General features: G+C 45.6%; 1 long non-coding RNA gene across 1 annotated transcript in view; it reads right to left on the minus strand.

The window, feature by feature from the left end:
* Positions 1–12,707: 12,707 nt before the first annotated feature.
* The window catches only part of LOC148135754 (uncharacterized), a 66,464-nt gene continuing 63,393 nt past the window's right edge, over positions 12,708–15,778 (minus strand). Inside the window, exon 10 of the long non-coding RNA XR_015754963.1 lies at positions 12,708–13,151. This is a non-coding gene — a long non-coding RNA (uncharacterized LOC148135754). The remainder of the gene's footprint in view (positions 13,152–15,778) is intronic.

Raw genomic sequence — 15,778 nt, forward strand, 5'->3', positions numbered from 1 at the left:
CTGAGTGAGATACTGGCCTGCTCCTGAATCTGACCAGACAGTTTCCAACCTGGGTCAGGGCAGTCATTCAAACATTCTCTGACAGAGATTCATTTGGGATCCGCCTTGAGCAGGAGGAAACTAGCCAACAGGCTATCACTGCTCTCAGTGTAGATACAAATGCTGTCTAAATTAGACACCACTGACTGACCAGGAACCATGCCTTATAAATTCATCATCAGTCAGAGCCTGGCCCAGGGAGCAGATGTATGGACATGGAGTGTCATAATCACATCACACACGTTACTTATGGTGATGGCATCTGGCATGACCTCCAGATTCCATACATCTGCCCCCTGGACCAGACACTGGGTGAAAACGTTCACAATTGACAGTCTATTGCAGCATCTTGTGTCTCACAGTGAACCCTCTGAAACTATATCCACTAAATGTACCTTCACATTAACCAGGATCAAAATAAAATTGTATATGCCTGTGGATGCTCAGATACTAATTCATAGGTCATCCAACAGAATGTATCTGAAGAAACCAGGAGCAAATGGCAAGCCAAGAATCGTTTTAATAACTAAACTTGGTGGATTTTCTCTGGTCTTGGAAACCTCACATATTGTGCTGACATTCAAGTGAATCTAACAAAGCACATCAAAATTGGAAGTCTTGGTCTAACGCCCCACCCCAGATTCCTGACCTCACACACCTCACTCCCTCACCCGCCACACTTCCTCCCACATTCACCAACCGACGAGAATCCACAAACTGAGTGAAACTTGGAACATAGAACAGTACAGCACAGTGCAGGCGCTTCAGCTCTCAATGTTTTGGCAGCCTTTTATCCTACACTAAGATCAGACTAACCTACGTAACCTTCAATGTACTAACGTCCATGTGCTTATCCAAGAGTCTTCTTAAATATCCCTAATGTATCTGACTCTACTACCACCACTGGCGGTGCATTCCGCCCCCACCACTTTCTGTGTAAATAACCTATCTCTGACAGCCCCCGAAACCTTTCTCCAATCACCTTAAAATTACGGCCCTTGTTGATAGCCACTTCTGCCATGGGAAAAGACTTTGGCTGTCCAATCTATCTACGTCTCTCAACATCTTGTACACCTCTATCAAGTCACCTCTCATCCTTCTTCGCTCCAGGGAGAAAAGCCCCAGCTCCCTCAAACTTTCTCTCTAAGACATGTTCTCCAGTCCTGGCAGCATCCTGGTAAATCTCCTCTCGACACTGAGGCTTCCACAAGTTTCCTATACTGAGGCAACCAGATCCGAACACAATACTCCTAGTGTGGTTGAAACGCAGCTTTATTGACCTAAGCTTTAACCTCGCCGCTCTTAAACACAATCCCCCATAATGAAAGCCAACACACCATACACCTCCTTAACAAACTTATCAATGTCGGTCGCAACACTGAGGAAACTACGGACATGGACCCCAAGATCCCTGTTGCTCCACACTGCCAAGAATTCTGCCTTTAACCCTGGATGCAAATGCAACCTTTCCTAATTAAATCAATTCACACTTTTTATGGTTAAACTCTATCTACCACTTATCAGCCCAGCTCTGTATCCTGTCAATGTCCTGTTGCAAACTACAACATCCCACCACACTATCCAGAACTCCATCAACCTTCATGTCATCGGCAAACTTTCTAACCCACCATTCCACTTCCTCATCAAAGTCATTTATAAAAATCACAAACAGCACAGGCCCCAGAACCGATCCCTGTGGAACGCCACTGCTCACTGAGCTCCAGGCTGAATACTTTCCATCTGCTGCCACCCTCTGTCTTCTATGGGCCAGCCACGCCCGTATCCAGAGAGCCAAATTTCCCTGCGTCCCATGCCTCCTTAACTTCTGAATGAGCCCACAATGGGGAACCTTATCAAACGCCTTCTAAAATTCGTGTTCACCACATCTACTGGTCTATCTTCATCAACATGTTTTTTCACATCTTCAAAGAATTCAATAAGGTTTGTGAGGCATGACCTGCTCTTCAAAAAGCCATGCTGAACATACTATGGTTTTTTTAAGTCATTGTAAATCCTGTCTCTCAGAAACATCTCCAATACTTTGCCCTCCACTGGTGTAAGACTGACTATTCTATTATTCCCAGGGTTATCCCTATTCCCTTACCTGAACAAGGGGATAACATTTGCCACCCCCCAAACATCTGGCACTACTCCAGTGAACAATGAAGACGCATATATTATTACCAAAGTCACACCAATCTCTTCCATCACCTCCTGGAGTAACCTTGTGTATACCTCCTCTGGCCCAGGGGATTTATCCATCCTTATGTTTGTACGTCAATCACTCTGTATTTCCCCTCAACCTGTCTACACGCTGTCCAACCAATTGATTGACTGCTTTCGTTTTCAGTGCTATATACAGTGCTGCCTTGCTGAGCAAGTATGGTTCTCAACGGCCTGCAAATCACAGAATCAAAAAAAAGGAATGCACCAATGCCTTCCTGATAAAGAGCTCATGGCCGAACTATCGACTCTCCTGCTCCTCGGATGCTGCCTGACATGCTGTGTTTTTCCAATACCACACTTTTCGACTCTGATCTCCATCAACTGCAGTCTTCACTTTATCCATTACTGAGGGCTGGCCCCTCTGCACACGGAGGGAGAATTAACCATCAGATACTCATTGTATGTGGAGCTGACTGCTCAGTTCTGGAAAGTTGCACTTGATGAATACTTTCTTTTTTTTTAAAATTACAATTCAACAAATATTCATTCAGTCCCAGAGTTACAATTTTGGTTCATGGTTTGGGCAGCCTGATAACAAATAGTGAATGATTGAGGAACTCCGATACACAGAGTATTCCAGGTGTTATATTCCAGCTTACATGAATGCTGGGAGTATTATCAGACAGACTGTTGTGACAATGGCATGAGTCGACATGTGGAGGTGGAATATGTTTTGCCATCATAGAGACGTGTTTGAGGGAGGTCAGGGCTAACAACTCAGTATTCTGTTGTACTGGAATTATAGTCAGGACAGGAGAGGGTGTTAAAGAGGAGGTGCTGTTGCATTATTAATCAAAGAACAGTTACTGCAGTAAGGAGAGATGGTATCTTGGACGTGTCTTCAAATGAGGCTTTTGGGTCGAGGTGAGGTTCCAAACGATGACAGGCACATTGCTGGGGATATATAATAGAGCCCCAGAAAGATGAAAATGCAGAAGCAAATATATAACCAATTCACTGAGGTATGAAGGAAACCAGGTTGGAGATGTGACAGCGATAGGAAAGCAAAGCTGGAGATGTTATAGGGAGAGAGTAAAGCAATGTTTGAGATGTTACAGGGAGAGAGGAAAGTAAGGCTGGAGATATTAGAGAGAATAGGAAAGCAAGCCTGGAGATGTTACAGAAAGAGAGGAAAGCAAGGCTGGAGATGTTGCAGAAAGAGAGGAAAGCTGGGCTGGAGATGTTACGGAGAGAGGAAAGCAAGGCTTGAGATGTTACGGAGAGATAGGAAAGCAAGGCTGGAGATGTTACAGAGATAGGACAGCAAGGCTGGAGATGTTACAGAGATAGGACAGCAAGGCTGGAGATGTTACAGAGATAGGACAGCAAGGCTGGAGATGTGACAGCGATAGAAAAGCAAGGCTGGAGATGTGACAGAGATAGGAAAGCAAGGCAAGAGATGTTACGGAGAGAGAGGAAAGCAAGGCCGGAGATGTTGCAGAGAAAGGAAAGCAAGGCTAGAGATGTTACGGAGAGAGAAGAAAGCAAGGCTGGAGATGTTACGGAGAGAGAAGAAAGCAAGGCTGGAGATGTTTCAAGAGATAGGAAAGCAAGGCAAGATATGTTACAGAGGTGGGAATGAAAGGCTGGAGATGTTACAGAGAGAGGAAAACAAGGTTCTAGATGTTACAGAGATAGGAAGGCAAGGCTGGAGATGTTTTAGAGAGAGGAAAGCAAGACTAGAGATGCAACAGAGATAGGAAAGAAAGGCTGAACATGTTACAGAGAGACTATAGAAAGGATGGAAATGTTACAGAGAGAGAGGGAAAACAAGGCTGGAAATGTTACTGAGACTGGAAACCAAAGCTGGAAATGTAATAGAGATAGGAAAGCAAGGTGCGAGATGTTACAGAGATAGGAAAGCAAGGTGTGAGATGTTACAGAGAGAGGAAAGTAAGACTGGAGGTATTACAGAAATAGTGTGGCCTGTACATGCTAGAATAGGTTAGTGAGATATTTTTGAACTCATTCACAGGATATGGGGAAAGGTGAAGCAGCTGGAGTTTAGAGAGATAGGGAGGGGTGTAGGGGTTGGCGGAATTTACAGTGATAGACGAGGCTGTAATATGATATAAAGTTTGTAGTGATACAGAGGTTTCCTGAAATACAGATGGATGTAGCGGCTAGAGGGGATGACAGGGAAAGATACAGAGATACACGTAAATAGTTTAAAAATGGAATTATGCAATGTCTTAATAGAGACAATATTGTAGAAATCTATGGAATATTGGTTCTGTTCGCCGAGCTGGAAGTTTTTGTTGCAAACGTTTCGTCCCCTGGCTAGGCGACATCCTCAGTGCTTGGGAGCCTCCTGCGAAGCGCTTCTTTGATGCTTCCTTCGGTGTTTATAGTGGTCTGTCCCTGCCGCTTCCGGTTGTCAGTTTCAGCTGTCCGCTGTAGTGGTTGGTATATTGGGTCCAGGTCGATGTGTTTGTTGATGGAGTTTGTGGATGAATGCCATGCCTCTAGGATCCACAAGTTCCCTATCTATCAATAAATGCCGTTCCAATCACATTGCATGAATAAATTAACATTAAAAAAATTGTCTCGACCTGTTCAATGCTGGACACTGAGTTTAAGGTTTTGTGAGCTCAGGCTGGTTGGTCCAGGCAGTACCTTGCTTGTTGTAAACAGCTGAAGGGATATGCTGTTTGAAACAATCTGTCAGTCTCTCAGAGGCATGGCCTAAACACCGAGCATCACACAGACACTGGCAATCTCATCCCACAATACTGAGCTCCGAGATAGACAGAAGCAACTGAAAACGTACTCATATCTGACTGGAACATGTTTAAACACAGTAATACTGTTGTCACGAAAATGATTATGAGTGAATATTAGCAGGGAGAAAGTGAGGACAGCAGATGCTAGAGATAAGAGTCAAAAAGTGTGGTTCTGAAAAAAAAACTCGGATGTTCAGGCAGCATCTGAGGAGCAGGAGAATCGACTATTAGTTAACAATATTAATTCAAGGGAAAATAATTGTATATTTTCAAAGTCCTTGTACTTAATAACAATTTGGTCTTGGGTGTGGCAATGCGACTCATCATTTCAATGCTCCTCACTGTGAGTTTGCATCATATTGTTGTTATAACAGTGTACTGAATAAATGGTTGGATTTTGTGCTTATTGGACAATCGAAAAGTTGGTATTATGAAAGGATATCGGACCTTCAGTAAAGAGACTTTACTTAATGGCTGGTAACGGTTAGAACAATGCTGCAAGCATTTACACAGAAATAACCGGCTCAAGTCAAACTCAAGCTCGTTGGGCTGGGATGATGCTGGCCATCAATGGAGCTGCACAATTCTGTTTGGATACTGACATTGTGGGGCTAACATACACTGGATGTGGTTTATGATGGATTCAATGTAAGATGCCATGTGCTGCAGGAGTCCATCACCTTTATAACACATTCATTCAGGATCAGGTCCAAGGTGCAGAATTACAGAATTTAGGTGGCACACAAGAAAAGATATACTTGCAAGACATGGCTGTTTACAGGTCGTTGTTATAAATATTGAACTGTGTCTGGACCAGCGCCATGTGCTAGTCCATTGACCAGTCTGCCCCACTCACATCTCCCTGTTGTTCAGGTATGTCTCTAACCAGTATATTGTGAGGGATTGTGTGAGAAACTGCCCAGCTCCAGTTTAGGAGCTCTCTGGACTGATCTTGGAGATTGTCAGTGTTTTGGAGGTCATGGTGAGGCCCAGTAACACTGTGTCTGAATTCAGGCTTTTCCTCAGTCATTTCCAACAGCTTTGCTGCCTGCAAGATGGTGTGTTCACTGATCTGAACATAAATCAGCTGTTTACTACAGTCACTGAATTGTGTAATAGCTGTGCGCTCTGGTAATTCAATTATTGTTCACTTCAATTGTTTTCAACTGAAAAACAATGATATTTGGTTTATTTTAAAATATGTAAGAAATAAAGTGATATTAACTCTTCATTACAGAAAATGTGAAAGTGACCTGTTATATATTTCCCATTAACTAATCAAGCAACAGTCAGATATTGTCTGTCATGCAGGATTCTGTGAACAGGACTATGTCCCAGGCAACATCACCACCCTCTCTGGTAGGTTCAGTCCCACTGACAGGACACAGCCAGGCAGAGGGGGACAGCTCCTTGGTATATAGTCAATATACGGTGGCATGGTGGCTCAGTGGTTAGCACTGCTGCTTTATAGCAATAGGGTCCCAGCTTTGATTCCAGCCTCGGTCAACTGCCTGTGTGGAGTTTGCACATGCTCCCTCTGTCTGCGTGGGTTTCCTCCCACAGTCCAAAGATGCGCAGCTCTGGTGAATTGGCCATGGTAAACTGCCCATAGTGTTCAGTGCATTAGTCAGAAAGGCGTGTGTTGCTCTTCGGAGGGTCAGTGTGGACTGGCTGGGCCGAAGGGCCAGTTCCCATACTGTATGGAATCCAATCTAATGATAGTGCTCAGCATTGATGCTGAATCCTGTGGCTGCTAGACTGCTCTGTGGCAAATTATGGTGGAATCAATAAAAGGGAAACATATAATTGACCACATCGCTACCAATCTGCCTGCTGCAGATACACCTCTCCATTTCAAATATCAGTAAGAATGGTCACTCCACAATGGGCAGCAAGGGCTACCTTCACATTTTGCAGGCCCTCCTCGCCATGATATGTAGCCCCTTGAATACTGAGTGGGACAGACTGTAAACAGATTGAATAAACAATGATGATGCAGCCATGAGGTGCAAGGGCCATTGGCAGGAGTAGAATCATACTCTGTACAGCTCATACACTCTTCAACCTCACAGCCAGACAGACCTCCCACTGTACAGTAACCATCAGATTAACATACCTCCCACTGTACAGTAACCATCACGGCCCATCATAAGTCCCACTCTATGGGAACCATCAAGAGTGGCATGGTGGCTCACAGCGCTAAGGTCCTGGGTTCGATTCCGGCCTCAGGCGACCGTCTGTGCGGAGTTTTCACATTCCCCCCGTGTCTGCATGGGTTTCCTCCCGCAGGCCAGGTGAATTGGCCATGCTAATTTTTTAAGTGTTTTAGTCAGAGGGAGTTGGATGTGCGTGGGTTACTCTTCACAGGGTTGATGTGGACTGGTTAGGCCAAAGGGCCTGTTTCCACACTGTAGGGAATATAATCTACTCTGCAAGGTTCATGTCAGGAATATGATGGAATAATCACTTGTCTGAATGAGTGCAGCTCCAATAGTACTCTAGTATGGACTTACTAGCAACAGGGAGGATCATGTCTCAAACTTAATTGAATGTTTTGAGGAAGTGACAAAATTGATTGATGAGAGCATGGGGCTGAATGTTGGCCAATTGGACATTAGCAAGTCCTTTGATATGGTTCCTTATGGCAGGCTCATGCAGAAGGTGAAGTGAAATGGGATCAGCGGTCAGTTAGTAAGATGGATAGAGAACTGTTTGGTCATAGAATACATAGTGGTGGAACAGTGTTTTTTGTGACTGGAGATCTGTAAATAGTTTGGCGGAGTTGCAGATTGTGAGGATGATTGCCAGATAATACAGCAGGATATATGTCAGCTGCAGACTTGGACAGAGAAAACACAGATGTAACTTTATCTGGAGAGTTGTGATGTGATACATTTTGGAAGGTCGAATGCAGGAGAGAAGTATAAAGTGGATGGAAAAACTATTGATTGCATCAACATCCGAAGGATTTTGGTGTACAGCTCCACAGTTCCATGAAAGTGGTAACATGGGTGGATAGGGTGATCAAGAAGACTGATGGCAAACTTGCAGACATACATCGGAGCATGCAGTATGAAAATTAGCAGGTCACATTGCAGCTGTAGAGAAACTTAGTTCAACGTACATTTAGAATTATGTGTACAGTACTGGTTGCCACACGATGCTGAAGTGTTGGAGAGGGTATGGAAAAGTTTTACCAGCATATTGTCTGGTTTGGAGGGTATTACCCAGAAGGAGAAATTGAACACACATGGTTTATTTGCACCTGGGCATCATTGGCTATGGGGCTTCCTGATAGATATTTACAAAATTATCAGAGGCATAGATAGAAGGACAGCTAGATGCTTCCCCCAACCCCTACACCCTTCCCCCACCCAGAGGAGAAATATCAATCACTCAGGACCGTAGGTTTTAGGTAAAAGGGAGAAAGTTCAGGAGATGTGATAGGTAAGTTTATTTCTGCTTTTCCAGACAGAATGTGAAAATGCACTGATAGAGGGGAAGAAGTCAATATAGCAAGGTTTCAGAGGGATCTTGGCACAAGTATGAATAAGTAGGGAATAGAATGACATAGAAGGTAGTGGAACAAAAACTTTTGTTTTAACTTTAGAAGGTCATCCTGTGTCAATGCGGGCTTGCTGGGCTGAAGGGCCTGTCCCTGTGCTGGACTGTTCTTTAAGACAAGATTTGAGCACGGGAGTGGCGAGATGCTCACTGAATGATTACTGATGATCAACAGCCACATTATTGTGGACTCCTCCCATCATCATCTTGCAGCTTCAGATCGTTTCCCAATTTGGGGAAACTCAATATTGAGAATTTGACATGAATGTCAGAGCTGGTACCTGGTGACGCCATCACGCCGCTCGCTCCTGTGGCCTTCTTCCTTGGACACCAGCGTCTCGGGGCACACTGCACTGACAGAAGCTACATGTCCTCCACACCCACCAATGCTGTCATCTGACACATGCCAGCCTCACCATGCCATCCCAGCACATCTCCGACCCACTGACAGTACGCTTCTGTACTTCAATCCTGCAGCTGAGGGTGCACTGACAACTCTCATTGCAATGCTGCTGCAAGGACACTGTGCTCAGGGACACACACCCAGCTCATGGTCTGTCTCTCTGGGCTGCTCAATCCATATTTGTACACATTCACTTTGAACTGATTTGAATGCTCACAGAATTATTGCCTTGCCTTACCCTGCCTTTAGCAGCATTTCTCCTCAGCTACATCTACCAGGCTCACCCGTCTGCTGTGTTGTGTTGGTGTTTAGCAGAGACACAAACCCAGGAAGCTTGATATCATTGTCCACAGGAAGTCACAGTGCCCAGCACAGTGACCCAGGGGGAGTCTCAGATCCCAGTCCGGGACCTTGGACACAGTCAGTCAGTCAGCCTCTCTTGGTTGTTAGGGTCAGGATCCTTCCCCTATGATGGGGTGAGGAGATGAATGTTAGGCTGTCCCATATCTCTCTTCGCTCTTTGTGCCCTCGTATGGGATGATTCCTTCTGGAATGTGAGAATTACCAAGTAGGATTAGGGACATGGAAGTGTTGGTACAGCTGTTAGTGCTGGCACAGCTGGGGGAAAGATGTCGAGTTCTTCTGAGTGAGTGAATGGGCAGCACAGTCAACAGGCAGAGTTGGGCAGAGGGGCAGAGAAGAGATTACAGAGAGACTGAGAGAAGGTGCTGCATGCACTGACGGTGGGAGAACATGAGCCTTGGTGGGAGGTGGGTGCAGTAATAGAGAGAGAGAGTGAGGGTGAGGTCACAAATTTCAGATGGTGGCACTTACCCTGGTGGAGTGGAGAAGGTCACTGACCTCCTTCCTATACTGCTGGGTATTCACCCAGAAGGCTGGTACCTCACTGACCTAGGGGTCAGCCTCGGACTAAGCTGGCAGGGTCTGGTGTCATAGCTTCCCCTGCCAGCCCTTTAGGAAGATAATGTCCCTCTCCTGCACCATGCCATCCACCAGAAACTCAGGGGCTTGGCCACAAAGTGAGGCCCCAGTTTTAACCCCTCTGCCATGTCCTGGCCAGTTTCAGATTCACAATCCAAGAGTAAAATGACTTTTTAAAGATGGCTCCGGGAAACAGGGAGGCTGGTGCATTCTGGGATATCCAGGCAGAGGGCAGTTGTTGTGACAAAGGGGAAAAATCATCGCGTTCGTGTCAGATGAGAGGAAGACCACGCGGGCAGGGAGAGTAGTTAATGAGGCAGATTGGGGATGGTATCATGAGAACATGCAATTCACCTTGTGGAGAGAAACCCTCCATAAAACCTGTTTAAAATGAGACTTGACCAATCATAAGATGGGTTAGGCCTTTGTCTGTCTGGATCAAAATAGGGATGACATTTTGGGAGCAACAAACTTGGAGCGGACAAATATACAGGAGATTCAAATCCTCAAAAAGGGGTAACACAATGTTCCAGACTGTAAAAAGGAGCTGGGGAAAATCCCCGGCCTTATAGTTATCTACATTATCCAATCCTCACTGGATGCAGGGATTGTGCTGGAGGCCTGGAGAATGGCTAATACCGCAACTTTGTTTAATGTAGAGCAAGGGACTGACTGAATAGGTCACGGCTGGAATTCAGAGACAGTGGATAAACGGTCACTGAGGAAGTCCCAGGGACTCCAGGATAGTCGGTCTGGACTTGGTCAAGGAAGATCATGTGTAATTAATTTGACTGGGTCGGTTTGAGTCAGTAACTCGTGACTGCATGTGAATTTCTTGGATTTGACGAGAGATCCCATGGCAGACTGTTAAAAAACAGAAAATATGGGGGCCAGGTGAATGAAGTAAACAACCCAGAGAAGTGCAAGGCAAGGCATTTGGGGACATCAACAATAGAGAGGAATAAACAATAAATGAGAGCATGGTCAGTGTGGGCAGGTAAATGAAGTAGGCTGGACAGATCAATAATCTCATTAATGGAGCAAATGGCATCATTTCCTCTCTCAGCCAAAGTGCAGAATTTCAGAGCAGGAAGCTTATACAGGAATTGTATAAATAATGAGTCACAGCTTGGGGACTGTGTGCATTTCTGGTCACCCCATCATATGGGAGGAAAGAATTGGATTGGAGAGGGAACAGAGTCGATCCGTTACCCTGTGACAGTTGAAGTGCAGTTATGGGAAAAGATTGGAATGGAGGATACTGAGAGGAGATTTGATTGGGGTGCACATATTGTCAGGAGCCTGGATAGAAAGGGAGAGAATACATTGTTCCTGTTGGAGACCTCAGTTACCTATGGCGAATACTTAATGTATGTGGTTAAATAGTCGAGGCGTGATGAGGAAGGTTGTTATTTCACCCAGAGTATGGTCGGGATCTGGGAGTCACACAGGGAAGTGGAGTAGATGCAGAAACTCTCAAACCATTTTAAAAAGGTGTCGGGATCTACACCTGAAGTCCTACACTGTCTGGGGAGACAGAACTAGGGCTTTAAAAAACAACGTTACATCTTGTCCAACGCAGACAGTGGACAGAGTTATCTCCTCCAAACTGTGCTATTTTCTGAAGTTTGCAAAGGTGACCAATATCTGATAGGATTAATACGCAGGGATGAGGGGTGAGGGCAGGGAGGAGCAGTGTGTAAATTGATGAGCATCACAATAATACTGATCACATCCTTTATACACAATGCTCCTTCAGTGTGTTGGCCTATTTATCCTTCCTGTAGAAATGGATAAAAGATTTGATTATCCTGGTCTGTCGTGGTCACACTACAGCCCCATCTCCATAATGACAGCTCCATCTGACCTGGTTCACACTATTTAAAGCTACCATTTCACTGGCCTTGTTGAAATGTTCCCAGCTTCATACTTGCCCCATTGAAGGCTGCTGTCAGTCAACTAATGTTTCTCCCTCTCAATTATTGCATTTCATTCTCTACCATTATCCTGAACTTTATAATAAAATGATCGCTGCACCCCAAAACCATCCCCTACTGAAACTGGATCCACTTGCCCCACCTCTTTCCCAAGGACCAGATCCAATAGTACATGCTCTCTTGGGTTGGATACATACTCCTCCAGTGAGCTCTCCTCCATGTAATCCAGGAACACTTGACCCTCGTAAACCTTCACCACCAGTATCCCTGTCAATATCTGGAAACATTAATTTTCTCAGTATAACTGATCTGTAGTATTGGTCATCGGTCTCAAATGACCCTGCGTATTTATTGTCTCCATCATTTCTTTGGTTCCTGGCAGACAGACTGTACCTCACAGTGTAATTGTACACTTTTTGTTCTGTAGTTCCAGCCAAATTCTGTCCTTGGACGGATCCTCTTTCTCTTGGACGCCTAAACTAATGCTAATCTAAACCAATACTTCTACCTTCATTCTTTCCCTTCCCTTCTATCGTTTTGGAATCCTTTATACTCAGCAATATTTAACACACAGTCCTGCCATTCCTTGAGCCAGCTCTCGGTGATCAGTACATCAGATTTCCACACACTAATCTACATCTGGAACTCCCTATATTCCGAGTATTTATGTTCATGCAGAGTACCTCAGATTAAGGCTTCCTTTCTCACTCCATCTTCCACTAATTAACTTGTTGTTGTAAATTAGTACCAACTGCATCTCCCATTATTTTGAGAATCCTGGTAGTCTCCTCTACTATTCCTTTTTGGATCCTAAGCACACATCAAGTTATTTTCAATCCCTCCCACACAGCCCACAATGAATTCAGTCCCAGCTCTGTCACGTTAGCCCTCCCGGCTTGTCCAGTTGCTGCCTTCCACAGAACCAGTCCCAATGTCCCAAGAAGCTGAAGCCCTTCCTACTGCACCATCGTTCTAGTCACACTCTCATCTACCTAAAACTCTGAGTTCTGGTCTCACTTGTACATGGCACGGGGAGTATTCCAGGGATTGCTACATTTGAGGTACCACTTGCTAAGCATCCATCTAGCTCCCTAAATTCCGACTCTCAGACCACTTCACCCTTCCTACTCTGCTGTTTCTCCAACTCCAAGTCCCAGTCAGCCTCGATCCTCGCTGCTGATGAATATTCTCCTGCTCTGTGGTGCTCTCTCTCAGGTTCCTTCCTTTGTGATTCCCAGGTATTGGTAGGCCTCAAGCCTCAGCTGAGGTTTATAACATCCCATTCCGCATTGCTCTCTTATAGGATCTCTGTTGTGCCTGGAAGACAGTGGAAAAGAGGAGGATTAGACAGAACAGAGGGGGTTACAGTGATTGAGCGAGCTGTATGGGATGGAACAGATTGTCTGGGGACCTGCAGCAACTAAAGACGTTTCCTGGAAGATACAGTGAGAGTTTCAGACATTGAAGAAGGCAAAGGAAATACAGAGATGGTGGCTTGTCCATGACGGAGCTTTGGAGAACCTAAAAGGCTTTTTCTGAGCTGCTGACAGAAATGTGTAGACTTCAACAAATACAAATTGACAGCAAGTGGTGTAAGGTACTGGAGACTGTTGAATGTTACAGAGTTAGAAAACTTACAGTAACTGGGCGGAATATAAACTTTTGGAGCACTTGTGGTGTTCAAGGACCGTCAGGAATTGAGGAGATGCAGAGAATGGGAGCATTCCAAATATGGGATTATAGGGGCTGGAAGTTCTTAGAAGGATAAGGAGGATGAACAGTGCCAATTTAGCACACACAACCATCGTAATTATAGAGATTTAGGAAGGGAACCTGTGCTGTCATTGAATACAGTTATGTGGAGAGTTACAGAAGCTTAAGGGTTTACAAATTTAAAAAGGGATCGAGTTTAGGTGATCAGAAGTTTAAACAAGAATAAAGAAATTTTAGAGATCTCAGGCACAGATGGGAATGGAGGAGGTGAGATATTGTGAGGAACTACAAGAGTTATAAGTCGGGGAGGATGCCAGATATAAAAGGTAGAGCTGCATTGTCTGTGTGCAGTTATAGACGTGAGGAGTGTTGTAGCGCCTGCTGGAGGGGACACAGATAATAACAGTTCCAACAGCTAATGCAGTGGCTCACCGCCACCTTCTCAGGGACAACTCCAAATCAACAACACATGCGAGCTCAGCCAACAAAGCTTATCTTCATGAATAAATGAATAAAATATCTACAAGTAGCACTGAGATCACTAAAGAAGTCTCTTTCAACAGCCCTTCACAAACCTGGAACAACTATATCCTGGAAGGACAGGAGCTCCGGGTGCACGGGAACACCAGCATTTCCAAGGTGCCCGCCAAGCCACTCTCCATCCTCCCAGCACTGTGTCTGTCCCTACACCCAAAGGACTGCAGTGGGTGAGGAAGCCAGCTCACTACCACCTTCTCCAGGGAATTACGGATGGGAAGGTAATGGTGAAACTCTGCTGTTTACAGCCAGATCGAAACATAAATTCAGCAGTGTGTGTGAAATGAAATTTTCATTTCAGACCAACATGCTTAACACGGATAGTGGATTTGTCTGTTTGGCACAAGGCAGAGTGTGAGAAGAAAGGGGATTTTATCACGATGGGAACTGGTGATGAGGGGAGCTCTGCAGGGGTCAGTTTAGGGACTACACTCTACACGATATTCATTCAGAGTCTGGACAAAGGATGTGAAGGGGTACGAGAAATGGGTTTCCAAGAACGATCGCAGAAATGAAATTCGTGTCATATGAGGAGCAGGTGAAGTGTCTGGGTCTGCACTGGATGAAGTTTCAGAGACGGCGGTAGAATCTCATTCAAACTTACAGAATACTGAGGGGCCTGGATGGAGTGGACGTAGGGAGGATGTTTCCAGTAGTAGGACAAACTAGGGGCCAAGGGCACAGCTTCAGAACGAAGGAATGACCCTTCAGAATGGAGAAGTGGAGAAATTTATTCAGCCAGAGGGCGATGGATCTGTGGAACTCACTCCCTTATGGGGCTGTGGATGCTAAGTGATTCAGTGTATCTAACTCAGAGATAAGCAGGTTCTGAATGAATAAGGAGATCAATGGTTACAGGGAGTGAGAGAATGGGGTTGAGAAACAATGCGTCCATAACCGAATCGTAGAATAGACCTGATGGACCGAATGGCCTAATTCTATCCCTCTACATGATGGCCCTTGAGCCCCGCCCCTCCAACCGCCACCAGGACAGAACCCCACTGGTCCTCACCTACCACCCCACCAATCTCCATGTACAGCGCATCATCCGCCATCATTTCCGCCACCTCCAAACGGACCCCACCACCAAGGATATATTTCCCTCCCCTCCCCTATCAGCATTCCGTAAAGACCACTCCCTCCGTGACTCCCTCGTCAGATCCACCCCCCCCACCAACCCAACCTCCACTCCCGGCACCTTCCCCTGCAACCGCAGGAGGTGCAAGACTTGCGCCCACACCTCTCCCCTCACCTCCCTCCAAGGCCCCAAAGGAAACTTCCATATCCGCCACAGATTCACCTGCACCCCCACACACATCATCTATTGCATCCTCTGCACCCGATGTGGCCTCCTCTATATTGGGGAGACAGGCCAGCTACTTGCGGAGCGTTTCAGAGAACACCTCTGGGACACCCGGACCAACCAACCCAACCACCCTGTAGCTCAACATTTCAATTCCCCTTCCCACTCCACCAAGGATATGCAGGTCTTTGGACTCCTCCATCGTCAGACCACAACAAAACGACGGTTGGAGGAAGAACGCCTCATCTTCCGCCTAGGAACCCTCCAACCACAAGGGATGAACTCGGATTTCACCAGTTTCCTTATTTCCCCTTCCCCCACCTTGTCTCAGTCAAATCCATCGAATTCAGCACCGCCTTCCTAACCTGCAATCTTCTTGCTGACCTCTCCG

This window comes from Chiloscyllium plagiosum, unplaced genomic scaffold (assembly GCF_037043375.1).
Source record: "Chiloscyllium plagiosum isolate Xiang-an unplaced genomic scaffold, Cpla_swu_hap1 HiC_scaffold_48, whole genome shotgun sequence".
NCBI classification, from domain to species: Eukaryota; Metazoa; Chordata; class Chondrichthyes; order Orectolobiformes; family Hemiscylliidae; genus Chiloscyllium; species Chiloscyllium plagiosum.